The sequence below is a fragment of the Camarhynchus parvulus genome, chromosome 3, assembly GCF_901933205.1.
Source record: "Camarhynchus parvulus chromosome 3, STF_HiC, whole genome shotgun sequence".
NCBI classification, from domain to species: domain Eukaryota; kingdom Metazoa; phylum Chordata; class Aves; order Passeriformes; family Thraupidae; genus Camarhynchus; species Camarhynchus parvulus.
In genome coordinates this window covers 37,398,930-37,420,980 of record NC_044573.1, presented here as the reverse complement: position 1 = coordinate 37,420,980, position 22,051 = coordinate 37,398,930, and the positions used below count along the sequence as shown (strand labels likewise).

General features: G+C 37.3%; 1 protein-coding gene across 10 annotated transcripts in view; it reads right to left on the bottom strand.

The window, feature by feature from the left end:
* Window positions 1–22,051, bottom strand: part of QKI (QKI, KH domain containing RNA binding) — a 146,301-nt gene that overhangs the window by 13,348 nt on the left and 110,902 nt on the right. The window lies entirely within an intron of this gene.

The following is a 22,051-nucleotide window of genomic DNA, read 5'->3' as shown; positions in this document are numbered from 1 at the left end:
AATTCCTAATTCTGGCACACGTAGATGTATTCTGATGAGGATATTACTACTACTTACACAGCACACATTACTCTTGGTTTTGCTTCAATTAAAACTACTTCCCTGAAGTTACCTACTCCATTGATATCGTGCAGGTTGCATAAATACTAAGCAGCATTCAGTAGAACAATGCTCACTTTTTCAGTTAAGAATAAAAACATTTCTAACATATATTATAAAGTATAATAGTATAATTTCAATTTAAGACCAGAGATTTTCTGATTTGTCTTTCCAAAAACACTACTATTTGTTTAGTCTACACTCTATCGAGCAGAAAATGTGATTATGATAGAAAAAACCCAAGAGGGATGGTCAACATCTACTTTAATGTCAGGTTACCACCTTGCCTCCTGTATGGAATGCCACTGCTGAAATTCTGAAGTCAGATGCATAGAAGGGGAGCTTTCCTGTGAACTGCAATGCATTCTTCCTTTGCTAAACTGGATTTCTTACATTTTTACTTATCGAATCACACAATATTTTCCAGGTATTTGGAACAGTATTTTCCATGTTAATGAGCTTATTATACATACTTTACTCCCAAACTATGGATTAGTAATTTACTCAAGTCCAAGACAAAAACAGTTTTCAAATTTTATCTAAGCAAATCCAGTACTTATTATGAGGTATGCTCAAGGGCCACAACCCCTTGCGAAGGGAAACTTTTAGCAGCTGATTTTTATCAACAACTCAAAATCAACATGGTAAGATGAGTCAACACTGAATTCCTTTCAAATGTCAGAAATTGGAAGTCCCAACTGTAATACAGGGGACTTGCACAAACACCAAGATTATCACACAGTAAACATTCAGAATATACTGAAAGTTAGACATTTTCTTTGTATGTTAAATATTGTATGACAGGGCAAGCTGACACTAATACTAAAAAAGGAAATACACATTCAATTACCATCTTAACTAGAAATTAATTGTACATTTAAGTAGCATACCATGAAGAAATGTCAGTCTCCATAGGCCCATAGCCCCTTGGGAATACAAAATGTGCCGATTCTAGCAATCTTAATATGACACAGAACAGATTTATAATTTACATGCAAAATAATGTTATCTTCTTTTTAAAATAAACTATTTTTCCATTGCATCTTTGCTGGTAAATTACCTAGGCAATCATGACACAATAAAACCAATTCCAAATCTATTTCCCTATCCAGAGCTCACAAATTCTTATCATTCTGGATATACCTTATCGAGGTTCTTCTAGCAATAAAGCTTTTTTAATACATTGATTAATCGTTTCCCCTCCCCCATAAGTTGTACTTTCTTGTTTGTATTCATGTATTTATTTATTTGAAAGTGTGTAACAAGAAAATCTCCTCACAATGTCAGCTGCATCTCCCATATAGTTCCATTAATGTTCCTAAAATTGCACACTTCCTCCAAATAAGACCTTCAGAAGATTGATCTACGCCATTAATGACTTTCAGTAAATGCTGAATATTACACTCCACTTGCTAGGATAATTTTAGCAACCCTAATCCCAGATTTTGCACCACAGTGAATATTTCCCAATGTAACTATTTATAGGAAAATAATTTTAAGACAGAAAGTATTTTTACCCTTTTGATATGGTGAGAAGAAGGAGATGTAAGTCCAAGTAATCATTCTGACTTTAACATTTCCCTATAGGTCACTACTGCTTTCTATCAGAAAAGATGTTGCAATTACTAGGCTTTATGAAGTATGTTTATGGAAATAACAGTGGACTTAAACAAAGCAGACCAAGTCCTTAACTTTATTCTTGAGATTTACTTCTCTAGACTATGCTCAGCAGTTGATAAACCTTTCTTCTTTTAAACAAAACCCAAAATACAGCTTAAAATGTTCCTTTTTTCCGGCAATAAAAAAATCAGAGATGGAAGAAGTGGACTTGCATTACCAGACATTAACACTGACTTCCGGTGCTTTAATTTTTAAAGCATTTATTACATACAAAAAAACCCCCAATTCCAACAAAAAACCCATTCCACCACTTTGAAAAGCACGTGTAACGCTGACCACAAGGTCATGGTTCCGGCTCCTCCCAGAAGATGGCACTGTTTGTTGCACAATGCCACCTCTGCAGCACACGGGTGTGCAGCACTGCTGGCACCACCCACCTTGCCAGTGCTGCCCAAAATCCTGCCGCCCCCTGGCACCCTGCCCTTGGAACAGTCACTTGCCGCCTCTCCTCATGGTGAAGCCACAGAAGCGCCCAGGACCCTTTGGGACACACTGTCGGGTCCTTCACTCTCTGGTACCAAGCCCTCCACTTGCACATCCTTCACCAATAGCCAGCCCCTCAAACTTCCAGGAGCTGCATCAGAGCAAGGGGCACATGTTTTTCCCTGCCCTATCCTCTCACTTCTTTGCTGACAGATGATCAAATGAGGCACACGAGATCTATCTTAGCTCCAGGCATTCCTGTAGGCACTCTCTGTTAAAGCAAAGAGAGGTTGCATCAGGGATACAAAGGCAGTCTCTAAAGGGACACTACATTACCTGTACAATAGCTGCAACAAAACTCAGTCATTTGTACCAAAAGGAAGCTACTTTGAGCAAACATCAATAAGGTCACTTAAAACCAGATTTGCATTACTAAGTTGAAGCTCAAGTGATTGACTCAAACCTCTCATCCTCTTAAATCTCCAGTGCTTTCCTTGTATTTATCATCTACAATACAACATGCAGATTAAAAAAAAAGCCTTAAATGGTATCTTGGAACATAATTCTTTAAATGTAAGCAACTACTTGCAAATGCTCACTGAATACAAATATGGAAGAGATGGGAGCAGTAAATCCTAACAAAGCCAACTGTGCACAGACACCACTGGGTGCTGTTCTGTGAACACAAAGCCTGTAACTCCTCACAGTAGCTCAACTCTACCTGGGCTAGCAATAAACAGACCTAAAGGAGACCAAATGCCAGTGAGGACTCTCATTTTAAGTAACTTGCTTTCTAACCTCTGTCAGTGTAGGATTATAGCTGCATGGCTCAAAACAAGTGCCACCTACAAGAAGTCTCTAGGAAACACTTCCTAAAAAACACAATTTCAAACTAAAGACAGTGCTGACCATACAAATGCCCAGTTAAAACTGCAATTGTCTTTCCTATTTTGGGCAATACTGACAGTTTCACAAGAAAAGAATGCAGTTCATTATACAACTGCTATTAGTAAGAGCTTGTTTCATGTCATGAAATGGGGAGCTCAGATAAAACACTCCAATGAATTCTTTTCATTATCAATGTCCAAGCTATACTTCAACCTCAGATATACCAAGACCTCCAGAAAATCCTTTAATTTCAGGTACTAAAATGCCTCTGATTCTCACGTGCATACAGTACCCTGAGGACTATCATACACTTTTTCTTATTTATACACAAAACATACATACACTAGATACATTTGTTATCCAGGTGGAAGACAGACAGGCATGCAGACTCCAAAGGCAAATGCCTTCATTGTGCAATGTCAATGAAGGACTTCAGCAGATGACAACAGTTTTCAGAGGTGAAAGGTGGACTGTTAGATTCTGTCAACTTTGAGAAGCCTGTAACAAATTACAGCAGAGAAGGAAACAAAGATAGTATTTAAAAGAAGGATCAAGTAGCAGTGTTTAGGACAGAGCAGAGATCCATAAACTAGACTTATAGAGACAGCCAGTGGCCATACTGCCCCGCCATACTGCTGTCAGGCCCAAAAGGAGCATCACTGCAGCTCAGGTAATTCAGAAACCAAACAATCCACTCACTTGTGTCATAGCTGGGACACCTTATTCTAATAGAGCTTCCTGAGCCTCAATGCTTCACACACAAGTCTCAAAATGCTCTCTGATTTTCATTATTAGCAGGGAAGGGAAGGCTTTCAACACATCTCTACAAACATAGGTGCTTTCCCCATATAATGCTCCATTTTCTTTTAAAGTAACTGCTTTAGAAAATGTAACACTTCTTTTCCCCTACATTCGTAACAAATAGATCCTCATATTTAGGTGATGTCAGTGACTTTCACTGACAGTCTAGCTTCCAAATGTCACGCACTTTGGATCACATTTTTGCAATCCTGTCACATCCCAGTACTTCAGCTGAATTCTCATGAACTGAAGTGAGCCCAGCCCTAGGAAAGGCAGCAGACAGTTTGATTATTTGGATAAAATGCAGCGAAGTCAGGCTTTGGGGAGCAGGTCTTTATGAGCTGCTCCAGGGCTGTCCTTTCAGGCTCAGAGCAGGAGCAGCAAGCGGGAAGAGAAAATGGTGGCAAAGCAAAAGGACAGCCAGATCAGCCAGGAACACAAGGGCCAAAAACCTGTCTCCATCTTCCCCTGCCAACTGCAGCAGGCCTGTCCCACCAGGCTCATGGAAAGAACAAGCAGGGGCCCCAGCAGCATGACAGCACCGAAGAGCACCTGCCTGCCAAGCACCTCAGCAAGCTCTCCTGCAGAGCTGCCTCCCTGCCTGCTCCACACCGCTGCTGGTTACACAGCAGCTCCCACCTGCAGCTTTCCTGCCACCCTTGGAGAGAACTCTTCCAGCTACCAAACAGTTTCTCCAAGTCCATGCACACTTCTACGCATTTGCTTCAAGCAGAGAGAATTCTTCTAAGAACACACTACATTGTTCAGAATGCAAGTAAAGGCAATAAATAATTTTTTATGCACTCCAAGCAGAAGGGCAGAGGACTTAGAAGTTATGGAAGAACACTATATTAATGAACAAGAATAAATAGTTAAAATTCTTCCTCAAATAGAAAAGTAATTTAAAATTGCCACATAAAATAAACATAACTTTTCTACTACCTGGAAATACACACATTAAATATGAAGACTTTAATTATTCTTTAGACTGCATAGTGTATCTGCATAGTATAAGCCATCTACTATTTACTAATTAAATAGGAATTTTGGTAAAATGCAATAACACCACCGAAATATTTTACTGCCATTGATCTCATCCTACTTATCCAGGAGGCAGTGCTGCTCCTCAGGGAGGTCTGTCACCCTGCCTTCCCACAGGCCCCAGCTGCTCTACAGCCCAACAGCTGCAGCTTGGAGGCTTGCACTGTGACACAGGCTAGATTCTCAGGCTCTAGAATGCTTTTATCTCCCTGACAAAGAAAAATCTTCCACTACAATTCACTTGTAGATCAGTAAGTATTCCTAACATACCATGCTCCAGTCAAACAGTCTTTACACATGAATGTCTCCATTCAGGGACAAAAACCTTCCATTCATAATTTATAAACAAAAAAACCCTTGCAAACATACTAAAAATTCCTAGACATACATGTATTAAATAAAAAAACAGATCTCAGGCATCAATATATTGTAAAATACACTACAAAGGCTAAAACACATTGGAATTTTTGAAGCTGAAGTATATACACTTAAAATCTATGTTTGGATGATCTTTTATTTCGTAGCTAAGTTGTTGAAAGTGATGTATCTATAGCAACAATACCCTAGACAAGATTACAGGTAACTAGATGTAAAAGACAAAGAAAAGAGCTTTTTTGTAAGACTCTGAATGGGAGTACCTCAACTATTAATCAATTACCTAGTGCAAGAGATTAGATTTTACTTTTGTAAAGGCTTTTGGTTCTGGTAAATTACTCTATTACTCAGTATTAAAGAAAACATCTCATCCTCCCTTTCCCTCAAAAAAATCTGGCAGAGACCTTCAAGTTTCCCATGTCCAGAATGTAAATATTGATAGTTAGAAGTTGCTAGTAAACATATGCAACAGACTTTCTCATCCTTCGTTATACACTTCTGAGGGTGATGGAGCAGAAATCCTAAACCACAGCTTTGTTTGTTTTGAGGGGAATTAGTCAAAGAGGTCTTTTCTGTCACAGTTTGGCACCTATTCTTATATTAGAGGAAACTTTCCCAAATGCTTTAACGACAAAGACTTCCAGATCAGCCATATTTCTCAGAGTCCTTGTACATCAACAGTCCTATGGCACTGAACAGGTGGTAAAACTATAGCTCAGTTATTTCTCTATTTCCTTTTCAACACTGACACACACTGCTATGGCTGTGAGGACAGGCAAAGATAAATTAGCATCATTACTTCTTCTGGGCAACACAGTCTGCTTATCTTCTTCAAAGCAAGCTCTCAGTTCAAATGATATGCAAAGAACACTTGTGCTGTTTCACTTGACAAATTCATTGGTCATAATGTTAAAGATACACTAGAGGAAAAAGACAGCCTATCTTTTTACACTCCCCATCACCTTATCTGACACATCCCTGTTTAATCATGATACCTGGCTTACTAGTAATACTTTTGAGAGTCCTGATGCCCTCCCTCCCCCATTTTCCATTTCTGCACAAAGGAAATACAGATAAGGTACAGAAAACTGGCAGATAGCGTGTTTTACAATCCAGACTGAAATACAGCATCAGTGGAACTTACAAGTTTGCTTTATCATATAACCCCCTAGATACTAGTTGGTAGCACAATGGGGTGGGGGAAATTTTCCTTGACCTTAACAGGTCAACATTTCTTTAGGACAGATGTGATGGGCTTATGTTTAAATCACAGGGTTTTGGGCTTAGAAGGAAAAAAAAAAAACCAGTCACCTGGATAGGTTAAATCAAACCCTCAGCAATAATTAATTTCAGAACTTGGTTTTTGCTTTGCATTTTTCTTTTTTCTCTTTTTATTTTTTTTATTATCATTTCTATTTTCCTTGGACATCTGTTTTACTGTTTTTAGTAAAATTTGTGGTAAGAATCTCTATACACCAAACTGGAGAGGTTCAGCAATTCATAAAGCTCCATAACAGGAATGCATCTTTCATGACACATACATACATACACTAAACTCCAAAAAATTCTAAATTAAAAAAAGAAAAAATTACAGTGCATTCTAAAATGTTTTTAAACGGCAGAATAATACTGAGATGTGTTCAATTTATTTGCTAGCATAGATATCTGCTGATATTTGTGTTAAGATTCAAATGAAATACCTATCTAAAGTCATCTATGCAATCTAAAGCATTAGACCTATTTTTAGCAATGTGCAAGCCCAGCTTAAAAACGCTGAGAGCTGAACACTTCACTGTTGGTATTTCTAGTTTTGGAATGCTAGACATTCAAAATTCCTCCTCACTGGTTAGTTCAATTCTGAAAACAGCAGTTAAACTATAAGCACAGCGAATGAGATAGTAGCAGGCAAGCCTCTCACACAAATTTCCCACATATGGCTCTACCAGCAACATCCTGAGCTCCATCAGCATCCTAGGAATCTGAAGAGAGCAGAATGCAAACACGACCTATATTATGCAGGTCTTTATTCTAGCTGTAGCCTTTGGAACAGACTGAATAGTGCCAGAACACTCAGACAGTGTTGACACATTCCACTTTTATCAGGACAAATTCATTAACCCATCTTGAGTTTTCAGTAAATTGTAAAAACAATTTAACTAATAAATGCTACAAAACGACCTATGATCAAGGTGGTTGTTCTAACAGGTACAAATTAGAGGCAGTTGTTAGAAATATATAAATGGAAAGATTAATTAAAAAATATTTACAGTTAAGTGTGGCCTGACCTGTAACATTTATTCTCCCTCGGTCATCCTAGGAGGTCTCTATTCAAAGTTTGAGTTCATACACTCAAAATAGCTGTGAATTCCCCGGAACTGCAAAGACACCTAACTCAAATATTGATGTGGGTGGGTACACAGGGGGCAAGATGGGACTGGAGACCCCCATTTAAGGGTTTCAAAACTAGTTTTTTGTTGCAAACTCCAGAGATCCCAATGCTACATAGTTTTCTTTCCAGCTATGCTAATGGTTTACTACATAAACAAAGCCTCTCATTTTCAAAATGGCACTGAGATATGATTGCATGTTTTCATATGGAAAACATGTCCAGTATGTTTCAATCTGTTCCCACCCAGAAATAACAAAAAAGCAAAAGAAAGAAAGAAAAATGACATTTCATATCAAATTTAGTAACCAAGAAAGAATGTGAGGAGTCTCTCTCTTTAGAGCAACAGAAGAAAACTAACTGCTGGTGACAGGGAGCACAAAGACTGTTGCTGTAAATTAGCACATGTCGAAATTTCAAGGGTATCTTCTCTCACGTGTTTCATTAAACACAGGATTCAGGGCTGCACAGTACCACATGGGAATTCAAGCTGCAGCAGTAACTTCTAAGACATTTTTATCTTCAGCAGGAGATGTCCTGAAAATGTAATACTGACTAATTAAAATAAACTGCTTTATTACAATATGGACTAAACCCATGAATGTTTAGGCTTTTCCAGTTGTAAAATGTTAGTATTCAGGGAGCAGTGGTATGCCAAGAGCTTCTTCAACTGTCACACTTACTGCCCTACTTTTATTTTCAACAGAAATCATGACAGCTAAATGTGATCATAAAAAATTGTTTCTGCATTTCACCTGCACTCCCCTTTTGTAAAATACTTGCATTAATAGTTTTATTTTCAAAATGACTTTTCTGCACATGCACAACCTGTCAGGTTGAGGCATGTAATGACTGTCTCATTCAGAACTTTACATAAAGCTACCATCTAGAGAAACAGTATTGTTTCAAACCTACGATGCCCAAAAATCCAACCAATTTAAGTTTAATCTAACAAACGAAACAGAATATTGGAAGTTTAAAAGGAGATACGCACTGAGCTTGTACTTACAGTAATTTTCAACAGCTGCTAAAAAGTGAATGAGTACTAAAAGGTCAAAATTATTTCCAACTGCTTACATGCCTACAAGCAGCCCATAGCTGTGTTGAATCTAACACCACATGTGTGTCTCATGTGCATTTTACTGGTACTCCAATACCAATGATTAAATACTGTTTAAAAATCGAAGTTAGCTTTTCCATCAACACCACAGATGCCTCTTCAGTTCTTGAACTCTCAGAGCTGACGAAGTCCAGAAGAAGGGGGTGATGGTATTCCAATCTCCTCTTATATGGCTGCTAAAACCCACTTTCACACCGCTTAAAAATATAGAGAAGTGAAAAAACTAATTGTGTGCACTCTCTTTAGGGGACAAATATGTCAATCATACGACCTTCCATCCGAAGGCTCGGGCTGCTCGAGGCCGTGTGTTGCTAGGGAAAGGCTTTCCCTGCTATTTACTGAGCTTCTTTTCAGCTTCCAGAGCCCAGCCAACCCTTGTTTTCCACAGACAGCAGCGAGAACCAGCAGGGACCGGCACAAAGGGCCTTTGAGGAGCTCCTCTTCCCCAGGGAGCCACACCACTACTGGGCACACCTGACCAGCACCGCTCTCCCTCCTCCTTCAGACACTGCCCTAACCTGTGGCTACCGCGGGGCAAGGATGGCCAGCCACCTTGCCTGCCTAAGGAGGAAAGGCAGAGCCATTCTGGCTGCCTGGGGAGCCTGAGCAGCACACAGCAGCCACAGGTGTGTGTGTGTGCTGTGAGGCGTCCATCACTTCAGAGCACCAGGCAGCAAAGCACAGGTTTGATCACAAACTGACAAAAGGCAGCTTTTTGACTCCTCACAGACCTGAAAATTTATTCGTGCTGTCACTAAGGAGCTGAGCACGGAAGTTCCGCCTATCAGTTTGTATCATTTTGTTTCTACATAACAAATTTAGCATTAAAAATATTTTTAAAAGCCTTTTAAGACAGTCTCAATTTGCAAAAATACTTCTGACATCTGCAAATATTACATAAAAATATACATGCAACAGATTTGAATTTTTTAACCTTAGCAACTTCAGTTACAAAAGATTAGTGGATTCTTAGTAAATTATGAAAATCACGCAACATACTGCAGTTCTTTGTATCTACTCCAGAATAACAAAAGTGATTTTAAATGTAGCCACATCATTTTCCAGTGCAATCACCCAGAACAATTCAAACATACACAAGTCTTGTTTTAATTATTCATCATCGTTCTTGGGGAAAAAAAAATGGAACTTGAAGTCAGTGTCAAAGAAAATTAAACCAATTTCATTTTTGAAGATATTCACCTTTTGAGCTGTGGGAATCAAACACATACCTATGTTAAGATCAGTATTTCTCATCCAGATTTCGACAAATAAGAACCACCTATTTTTCATAATGTATTAATATGAAGTCAGTTTCTTATGATATTCCACTTTGTATATGAGATTTATTCTGCTAGGTTTTAAGACCAGATTACAAATACTTATTACTGAAAATAGAGTACATCAGCAGTAACAAAAATTTAGTCTTGAAAGTATTCCTAGTGTTTTAAAAAAATACCTTTTACATTCTAATAAAAGATACCAAATTGCAATTAAAATACCTTTCTCTTATCCACCAATTTGCAAATTATGTTTATAACATAGAGAACTTCCCTAAGACTTGCTAAATTAAAAAAACCCAACCAAACAAAAAACCCCAAAGAACAATTAAAAAATCACCCCAAATTGACACTGCCCCCCCCACCCTTTTAATAAAACCATGGTTTTTATAAGTGTTTTCTGGAATGTGCACTAAAACCTACACGATTTCCACCCCCCCTTCCCCCAAGACTATTCAGATGCCATGCATACGTAACAAACTCTTCCAATTTTGAATGTGGGCCATGTTTCAGAACTCTCTCACAAGCAAGTATAGGTTATGACAACTCACATATAGAAATGAGTCTGTGGTATAGCAAACATCATCCTCTGTTCAGAAGGTACTGGGATCATGAGGTACCTGACTAGAGACTTGCCAAAATAAAGGACTGGTTAACCTATTTGGAAAATCCACAAATAAATTACTGACCAGAATTTTTTCATCTTTTTTTTTTCTAAAATCCTACATTACCAGGATAAACTATTATATTTTTTTCTATATAATAATTGAGCCTCTATGATAAGACATTTAAGTTCTTTAAGTGTAATCTTCTGTCCTAGAATGAGAGAAGTATGTATCAGGCCTATCTTAAATAATTAATTTGACCATTCTTCCCTGCTGTTCTACACACTAATTTAAAAATCTGCCTCCTCAGCAGACAGACATTAAAGTAACCATTTAGCAGGACTCTCAGTATAAATTTGATTAAATTTCACTGCAAGTTAAAGCCTATACTGGGACAGAAATATTCAAGACCTCTGTGCTTCTCTTTGTTGCTGATTACTGCATGTTTTATAGTGCTGCACCTGAGCAGCTTGCTACAGACTCTGGATATTAGACCAAAACTTCATTTAATGGCTTTCCTTTTTCATTTTTAAGCAGCTGGTTACCTGAACTGTGCTGAAACAAACTGCAGCCACTGAGCCATCCTAGATCAATGCTGTCATGTCACGCTCAGGAAACCATTCTTGACAGGATACCCCTGCAATATTTCCATGCAGCATCTCCCCTGTAGCTTCTAACTAACCTTAAATGCCAGATTCATATTGTAGGACCTTTGCAGAGAACAAGCAATGTTGGTATCAAAAATATTAATCCACCCTAAAAACACCAAACTCTTCCTGTGGTAACTTCACTTCCTCCTATACATTCCCTACTAGTGCCTTGCCTTTCACTCTCACTCTTATTGCATTGATACAAGATTTCCACCTGCTTTCTGAATGATCCTTGAGTCCCATTGAACAAGTAACACTGTCCCATTTCTAGATTTCTGACTCAATTCTGCCCACCGGTCTGTTTGAATATTGTTCAGACATTCTGGTTCTCTGAACATTTATTGTTCTAATCCAATTTTTAGGAGAAACAAATTTAGACTTAGATGCTAGAAATATGTAGAATTAAATTGTCTTTCAGAGACTGCAGAATTATACTTTTGTATTGCAATAGACAAGGTGCACAACCACAAGCAAAAGCAGCTTCAAATACATTTTCTACTACAAGACAAATCACCTTAGTGCCTCTTAATCTCCTGAGCCTCAGAATCTCATGAATATTTCAAAATAATACCTAAATTCACACAGTCTCTAATTTTATGGACTATATTCTTATACATAGCACTTTGCAGTAAAAACCTCCCTTAATGTGTGTAAAAACTTACACATAGGGGGAAAAAAATCCAAAACCAGAAAAAGTTTATTTTAATCTTTCAGTTACATGATGTGGCTGAAAAATTAAGAAGCAAACCTAAAAATGATGCAAATTTTTGGACACTCAGAGTAACTGAAGAATATTCATTCACTCAGCATTAATGGGAAAAGACAAATGAAGTTCTTTTCCTTAAGCCAAGGGAAATAAGGATAACAAAGGTACAAAAGGTGTGAAAAGCAAGGCATGTAATTCTGAAGCAATTCAAATGAATGAACAAATTAATGGAATTTTGTTTTCCAGAATGTGCAAAAGTAAGTTGCTGTGCATCCGTGCATGACTGAGTTCAGAAAGCTAAGACTTTGAAAAACAGAGGATGGAATGGGAATCAATCAGACAGAAAACTTAGGGAAAATAATTTCAGAGGAAACAAGTTCAGACAAGTTTACCTAGCAAATACAACAGTCGATTCCAGAATGTAAAAAGTTAAAATGCCATCCTTAAGACTTTTTCCCAGGCTACTAATTAGTTCAGGATGATTAGGCTGAGGTTTTACATTGCTGTCAAAGGAGTCAAAAATTATTTTTCAAGATGTAAAAAGCCTCTCAACTGGCACTCCTGTGCTACTTTAAGCCAATTTAGATAGTGGTGGTCACAGTCCTACTCTTTCCTTACTGCTGCTCTCCTGTACCCATCACTGGATCCAGGATTGAACCATGCCAACCTGCTCATCTGGCAACACTATTTTTTTCAACCTATATATTTTTCTGCCAGGTTACAAAACTGAAAGAGCTCACTACAGACTCACCATTAAGGGACGAGAGACTGATGGGAGCTGACACCTCAGAGTGCCAACTGACTCAGTTCCATGTGGACCTGGGAGTCTTAGTCTTGCTAATTCTGAAGCCCAACAGTTTATAATCTTCTTTTCTAACTGGAAACCCCCACCTGACAACTAAAAGATTATTTTTTTTAATAGTAAAATATTCAATTTAATTTTTCTTAATCCTCGTTTTCCTACAATTCTTTTTTTTACAGTTTTTTTCCATTTCTTCACTTATCATTCTCCTTTCTGTCTTTCTTCTCTCTTGATGCCAACCTTCAGTGGAGAAATACTATTACAGCTTCTCTTGGCCAACTGTACTGATCATGCTCCTCTAGGTTACCTTGAAACTATGAGAAGTATGTTCCTCCATTTGTAGATTTGCTAACCCAGAGCAATGGCTACAATCTCAACCATCTACCTACTACTCTAAGTACACACATTCACATTTTGCAGAGAACTTTGGTATTTGCAATCCATCTTCTAAAAGCACTGAAAAAGCTAATTTCAAACCTCTAAAAATGTCATCATCCTAAATGGGCAATTCTTACACCTTACACCAGCATCTTTAAATCCGTAGCATTTAAATAGTGCATCCAGTACTTATAAAGCTCCATGCTAAGAAACTGAAAATAATGCTTGGTTTGATAGTGTGAGGACTCCACAAAAATAAATTCCCTTATTGATATTTTTTCCTTTTTGTGTATTACAGTCTTCTATAGAACTACCCCAAGTGCGAGTTGCTGATTTTCTTTAGCCAAGAATTGTATGACAGATTATGCATTTTGTTTTCATGTCTCTGCATGCAATGTTAATTTTAGCATAACAGTATATAAACACTTCTGACCTGGAGTTCAGATACCTACAATACACATTCAAAGAAGTAAGTAAGTGAAAAAATTGCAGAAGGAAACAAACTGCTGGAATCTGAAGATCAAAGGCAAAAGTAACAATGCCCCAGCAGAAGCAGAATTAAATGGAGACTGGATAAAAATACTTGCAAGAGAGGTTATTAGAAAAGAGGGAGTGCCCAGAGAAGAAACAGCTGCTATCCCTACTGGTCTAGCAGCATGCACATTTCTTTGATTCTCTGGATTCCTGGACCAGCAGGAGCCAAGAACCCTCAAAATATAACAAATTAAACACAGAGAACAAGTACTTTGCATAGCTTCCTACTTCTTCCCCATTACGGTATTCCCACCTTTCCTGTGTGCATATCCCTGACACTTCTGTGTTCTCTGGTGCTGGGTGAGACATTCAACAAGGTGATACACCTCTCCAAAAGCCACAGAAAATTTGTGAGTTCCTTTGCTAGCGCTTAGAAAATAAAGTCAGCTCACAGAATAATCTGGTATGTGCTTTTTTATGATATCCATCCACAAATTAATTAGCTTGCAGCTTCATTCAGGATTGAAGCAGAAAGGGGACTTCTGCTTTCATTATGAAACAACAGGCTCATCACAAGTCATGAGAACATACTTGAAAATTGAAATTAGATGCAGATCTAAGCAGGTCAGTTTTACCAGACTTTTTTTTCTGTATGCCATACTTTTAGATGATAAAATGATAAGGTTTTTCCTAGACTGCTCACAAGGTAAAGGACAGAATATCTTTCAAATGAAATATCCATCTCCTATCAGGTAACTTGCCTGATGTATGTTTTCATGAACTCTGGAGAAGGATGTTTCTGGTGTGACCAATCAGTAAGTTTTAGGTTGTGAAAATCCTTCATTAAAAGAAAAAAAGAGTGAAATACTAGGCAGCCATTCCCACCTTCCTCTTTCACAGGTATTGCAAAACTAAATTCATACTGTGTAGCCCAGATTCAGTTATCGGTAATTTTAAATATCCCTATCTCAACATCTGACCTAGCCAAAAAATCCCACCAGTTTAAGCTTTTCCTGCACTCCCACTGCCACTTATTTTCACCTCAGTTTTGCAAGTCAAGCAGACAGAAGAGGGAGAACACACAAAATGTGATAAAATATAGGTCCCAATCAAGCCCCAAAACCTACGGAACTAAAATTTTGAAATGCAGAAAAAAATCCCAGAGTGTGAAATCTGAAAACTGTAATACCAATATATACCTTTTTATTTTTTCAGATTTTTTACTACCTGGTTTCTGTAAATAGCATCAATTTGCAGAGGTGCTGTAAGGTACTGGAACTAAGGACGTAAGTGATAGACTCAGTTCAACCCAATATTCCAAAGAGTCCTCTGTAACACTGTCTTCTCTATACATTTTTTTAATGCTGATAATGTCCTTTAATCATTTAGCAACCCTCTTAAAATACAGAGTGTAGAAGTTTTCATAGTTTCAGTTTCTCAAGCCACTTCACAAACACTTAGATAATATTTTTATTGTAAATATTTATAAATATTTTATTATAAAATTTTGCCTTCCAGTAACTCATCTAAGAACTAAGAAAGTATGGAGGTGGGGATCAAGTCTGATGGAATCAATTCCCGGACAGTATTTCTCAAAGTAACTTTAAATGAACAGTAAAAAAATTGACTATTAGTAAGAGTAAACGCTGCTCTTGCTCTCTTCTAATTTCTTAGGAGATATTTCTAAAGTTTCACAGAAACATTACCCCGAGGCTACCAAACAGCTTCAGCTGGATCATTAGTAACAGTTCAGGAATTTGTTAGAACTTAGCAGCTGTTCAACCACTGAATCACCAGCACGAATTTACTATTTTCCTTTGCTAATTTACAGGATTCCTGCTAGTGATGTAAGATTATATCAAGGAGTTCTAACCGTATTTTTATGGCTTTAAACAAAAGTTAAAATTACTGCCATTACGGCAGTACTGCTCTCTTTTTAATTAGTTCCACCTCCATATCCTAATACTTATGATGGGTAAAGATTTGAGATATGTACTAGAAAGGATCACAAGGCAACACTTAAGCCTTAAGCTATATAACCAATATCAATTATTTTGGGAAAAATATTACATACTGTTTCAAGTATGACATGTCCTTGAATATACACTTTTAAAGCTAGCATCAAAGTACTCAGGCACGTCTCATCTTCCCTGTTTCTTTAAGTTACCCGATCTAGGCGGCTGGGAGAACATGAACACATGCTTCCAAAACACCGGCCATCAGTTCTTCCCAGCCTACTACAGCTGACTTCTGGAGCACAGCTGAAGGTTAAACAAGCATAAGTGATGTTCATCACTTGAGGCACTTGTGAAAGCACCAAGTCCATCTTCTCACATTTCAATAGCATCGGTGCTGACAAAGGAGTCAGCGGGTCAAAGCCCAGCTCCCTTTAGAGAGAAGGCAGGCAAGCCTGAGCTGGGAAAACATTTACATGTGACCCGAGGAAAAAAACAGTTTGAAGGGCCATAGGACCTTATTTGTTTTCCGAAGAAACCTCAATGCCCTCCACTCCCCTTTCAGAAGCAGATCTGACAAGTGTTGTAATAAATATTACATGCACAGAGGAAAGCTGAAATCAATAGCAGGTTAATGTTTATTGAAACAATACAGAGAACCATTTTTAATAGCATTACTTGAAAACAGATCTAATCTAGCAAAGGAAATTCAATTTATGTTTAGAGCAATCAGATGTTGCTTTTTACTTCGGGGATTTGTTGCAAACTATGTCTCTCAAAATGTGCTTACTGTACTGTATTTAGCAGAAACAGTTTAGCCTTAATAAGCTGATAGTCTGCAAGGGAGCATGGATCAACTTATTCTCATTAAGAATGTAAGCAGCTTTCTAACAGCCTTCGTTTGCTGTTCAGTCCATGCCAGAGAAAGCAGGGATCTCTCCTCTAAACCTCGTCATTTATGAGTTTATTCAAACTCGCCAAATTGCTTTAAGTAAACGCCTCTTATATTTGAAAATTCCCATGGCAACTCATTTAGTTTGGCAGGAAGGCAGACCCAAATTCAATCCTTTTATCCTCCTGCTAAACCATTACAATGGTAATTCTGCTCTGACACTCTGAAGAGACTGCTAATTACTGTACTGGGTCCCCAGACAGATTCCCCATTCAGATTAAAATGGTGAGCGCGGCAGAGAGCAGCAGCAACACCTTTGTGCACAGGAAGGGATGTACTCTCACATTACGGCTTTGTACAAGAGAGGCTCCAAGACTGCGAAGACAAAGCATCTCCTATTCACTAAGTCATGCAGAACAAACACTGAGGAAGGCAAAAAGCCAGCGAAGGAGACAACCGAACCACTAACTTCAGCTTGTTGACTACTGAAGATACTTAGTCACCTCTCAAATGAAATTAATTAATCTTGTTATTGCTACTATATACTGCATGTAATAGCCTAAACTACAGCTCAAGGACCTACATAACATGCTACTGAGTATTGTGTCATTATACTCCATATGCAAGAGCCCACTGCCTGCCTGTTACGACAATGTCCCAATTTTTAAAAAGCCACCCAGGCCATTTTACAGTGTTATTTATTTTGAGACGGGGACATGCGGATTTTGTAACAAAGCTTCCCCCCCACCCCGTCATTTTTAATCGAGAAAAGTGAAGGAAACTTTTGACTGCACACTTGCTCCTTTGCCCTATCTGTTCCTTCTTTCACTGAAATGAAAACAGCAGCTCAATGCTGAAGAGAATAAACATTTGCTGTCTCTGCACTAACAGTGTATTGGAAAAGCCTAAACCCTAGCTTAACTCATTCTACAGCAAATGAAGATGGTCGTCTGTCCTTCCAAAAAATTAATTTTAGTCTGTTTTGGTCATACTACCATTTCTTTTGGAGTAAGAACACTCATAGTAAACATTACAACAACTTTCCTTCCTTTTCGAAATGAAAACTTAACAAAACTAGTAAAAAACTGAATGTGCAAAAGTAAGACATTCTTAGAAAGTTGCTCAAAGGGGAAGGAAGTCAACTTTTAAAATGTCAGAGATCAAACTAAGCATTTAATTTCAAAACATATAATCTGATTTCGCTTTTAATCTGAAATGAACATCTAACATCTCATACTTATTTTTTCAAAGAATGACTTTAAATTGTGCATTAGCTTGATTCATTAACATTTGAGAAGTTAAGCTTTCACTTAAAAAACTACTGAAATATTCTAAACCAACTGCATATTAAAGAACAGATTTAGTTCTAAAATACTATATGCAATGGCAAACAAGAAGCCCAAAGACAATTTCATCACAAAACATTTCTAATGAAATGCAGCCGGTACTGTTAAAAACATCATTAAAAAGTAGGCTGACTCATCTAACAAAGCAGTTAGATCCATCTGGCCCAATTAGTGAAGCAGACTACAACTTCTACCAACACAAAAAAAACCCCAAACCCAAAACCAAACCTAAAAAAGTGAAACAAAAAAACCCACAACAAACAACAATACCACCACCACAAAAACAAACTCCAAAACCAAAACACAACCAAAAAAACCAAATAAAACAATAAAAAAACCCCCTCATATATTGCTTCATCTGACCTCTACATGCAATTCATTCAGTGGTTTATATGGACGCTGGTTTGTACCAAACAACAGGTACAAACAATCTAACAATGTACTTTCATCTGAGATGTAAGGAGCATTTGAGATAAAACCATACTGATGCATTAATTATGCCTGCCCATATATTATACTTGCCAGGTCTATTAATTTTTTTCATTAACTGCCTACTGGTGTTCCAGGTAAGGTTTTCATATGCCTGTTGAAAATTTAATGCATCTTACATTGCACATACAGTGTGAATGTATTAGTATATTACATGTGAGACACCACCTAGGCATATTAAATGCAGTATGGTCCCAAATGCTCCATACAAATTCTACAGAGAAATGAGCGCCACTCACTCCTATCCTACCCCAAGAACAGTTCAACATCAAATTTCAACTACAGAAATATCACTCATCTCCACTTAAATAAGAATTATTGCCTGGTGTTATTACTAATACTTTAATAAGGATAAAATAATAATTTTCATGCTGGGGTTTCTGGTAATTTTTTTCAGGTTTAAGCCTGTACTATCCACTTGTATTTGGCAGTTTACAAATAGAAAGAAGCTCCTTTGCCTTACTGCGATGGTGAAAACATACACCACCACCCATGCTTCTTGATCTTGCTTTGCCATTTGAAATCAGTTCATCAGCCCATCTGGACAGCATCTGAAATCTCTATATGGCTTCATAGTTTGGATTGCAATAAGTTTGTTCCTTTGCTTTTTTGGCTGCCCCATGAGCCACCAGAAAACAACAAAAATTGGTTTTGCTCTGGTTTTGATTATGAAATTATTCAGTAAAAATATTCAAGTCACTCTCAATGTCAACTGTACCCCCAGTTTTAAGCCTTCTGGAAGCTCCAATTTCAACTGCCTAAGATAGAACATACTGTCAGTCTTACTGGGGAGAGGAAGGGGTGTTCAAGAATAAGAAAACCCAACTGGTTTATCTGAAGATAACCAGCAACTAACACAGCAGAAGGTTTTGTGCAAGTCAATACATAAAACTGTTGAGTGTGTGAGGTCTGGATGTTAACTACAGAGACCTAAGCGACAGACTAGCTCATACAGGATTTTACAAATTCTTTTCCCAAAACATCTTCCAGAAAAGGCGGCAGGACACAGCAAAGATTCAGAAATACCAGCTGCTATGCTTTGCTGCAAGCAGTGTATTTTAAATAAGGCAAAACAGAACAAATATTGTGGAAAGGTGGTGGGGAGTTTACAGAAGCAGTTTTGGAAGTAGTTTCCTATACTTCCAAAAGCAATTGTGGATAGATTTATGAAACAAAGAACTGTTCTGGAGTAAGGTCATCACTATGGAGATGAGAAGCAATTTCACTTGCATCAGATCCTTCAGGATTTGAAGAGTCTCTCAAAGCAGAATGATACTCTGGGTTTAATACATTTTTCTCCCTTTTGCAGAACTTGCATCTACAAAAAAAAGGATAGGAGAACCATGCTCTGACTAGCACTCCTAAGATGCTGAACTTCAGGTATCAAGAGAAAAGAAGAGCTCTGCACTGCACTAAGTACTTCCCATAGGAAGCAGAACTGAGATTGAAATCATCATCAGATCTATTTATACTTCTGAATCAATGAACACTGACACAAGTGAAGGCACTGACACAGGTACCAACCTCCCTTTTCCAAGAAACTACGTGGAAAAACTCTTAAACCCTGCTTTCTAGATGGTGCCTTTTTTGGTCTCTCTTAAATCTGGGTTATGCAGCAGTCAGGACAGACACTATTCTCTGCCATAAATGTAACACATCCACGTGCTTTTGAGAAAAAGAAACTTTAAGCACCAGAAACACAAAAAGAATCTTGATAAAGTTAAGGGAGTATAGACATAAGCCTAGGGTCAAAGGAAGAAAAAGAATTGGTCCAATTAGTCAGACATCTAAAGGATGCCACAACAGTAAAGTGAGAAGGTAACTGTACAGAGAAGGACTTAAAAGATAACTTGGAAAAAAAATTCCCCCAGAATCCACACTAAACCCTTATTTCTACACTTTTAACTGTAATATTTACTTGTTTGGATTGGTAACTGTAATATTTACTTGTCTGGATATGTAACATATGCTATTAATACTAATCTTTTAGAGCAATATGGACATGTCTAATTTCTATAAATACAACTCTCAAAATTATTTTTTTCTGAAATTACTTTTTTTAAAATCATAAGTAACAGGATGATATTATGAAGAAAAAACTGAATTTTTCTACTCTTTACATAAGCTTGCCTAGAAATACAAGCTGTTTGGAGAAGTCAAAACATCACAAGTTTACTGTTCTTATGCCAGTTAAGGTTCCCTGCTAATAAATTGTTTTAATTAAACAGGAATCTACTTGGACATTTCTGTGAAAGAAATTAAAGTAAAAAGCAAAACTTGTTAAAAAAAAAACCAAACAAAACGAAGTGATTGATATGAAAACACCAAAAGAAGTAATTTTCTTTTTCTCCTCATGATTCTACTACACACACTTCCATCAGAAAGGGTTTGCTGAATCTAGTAAGAGAAGCCATGCCTTAAATTACAGGTGCTTAACATTAAATGACATGGAATCACATATCTAGTTTCCTGAGTTCCCTGGAATCTTAACATTCGACTGAAAGCCTATGTGTGATTCACATTTGAAGAAAATGGACTAAACTGAAATAAATAAAAACAGAACTAAAGTATGTTGGGGATTATGTCTCAACTACATCATCACAGATGTTAGCTTAGGAAAGATTTCTAAAGTTTCCAAGCCAATTTGAGACTTCTAGTAAAAATCAATTTCCAGATTTCAAACATAAACCACAGATGCACACAATTGTGCATCTTTCAAGTTCTCAGAGGTAACCTAAAGTAAGATTTTTCGAAGTGTCTGTACACTTCAGATGTACAAAGCACTACTAATCTTAATGGGATCTTGTTACTGAAGAATAGGATCGTTTTAAAAAATCCTACAGACAGTAGTGAAAAAAAGTATTATTTAAAAACTACTAACATCTGTATGCTGAAATGCTACAAACAAATTATTTTTAAACACTGTAAAATATATCGAATATAAAGCATGACATAATAAGAATAAATTGTGCTGTTTGTCAGCTTTAGTGTCTTACATGCTTCACTTTATTTTCCAAGCACTGCAGAATGATTTACATGGAAACAAGGGATGACATTTTCTCATATGATACTGGCAGAGTTCCTTTAAGGCTATCCAGTTGAGCCGGACTTCTATTTGATTCTGCACAACTGCTAATCTTCCATTTACTTTGTAAGGAAGGCAAGACATATCATTTAATGCCTAGTTTACCTGCAGCACAAAGGCAACACAGCTTTACATATATAATGTTAAAAGTTCCTCCATAACAATATTTTGGCAATACACAGAATTTAGGTTTATGCAACACACACAAGAAAATTATTTTGAATTGATTCCAAACTGAAATCAATGAAACCACTTATTAGCACGATTTTTTAATGAACACTAAGAACCTTCAGTCTCCCCTGCAACTTCCAATTGTACAAGAAAATAAACACTTTGCTCATTCTTCTGTCTACAAGAACCACCTCTAAAACTACAGACAGCTACAAAAGAAAGAGCATTCCAGTAATGACCTCTCACATATTTATTTTTAAGCAAACAATTACCTCTCAGAGTATTTTAAAAAAACAGTAGGGTGCTCTCACCACATTTCACAGATGAAAAAGTTGAAGTTTATTTAAAGTACCCTTGCTATCATAGAAGAAAACAAGTGTTTCTATGACCTGATGTATTTTTTATTTT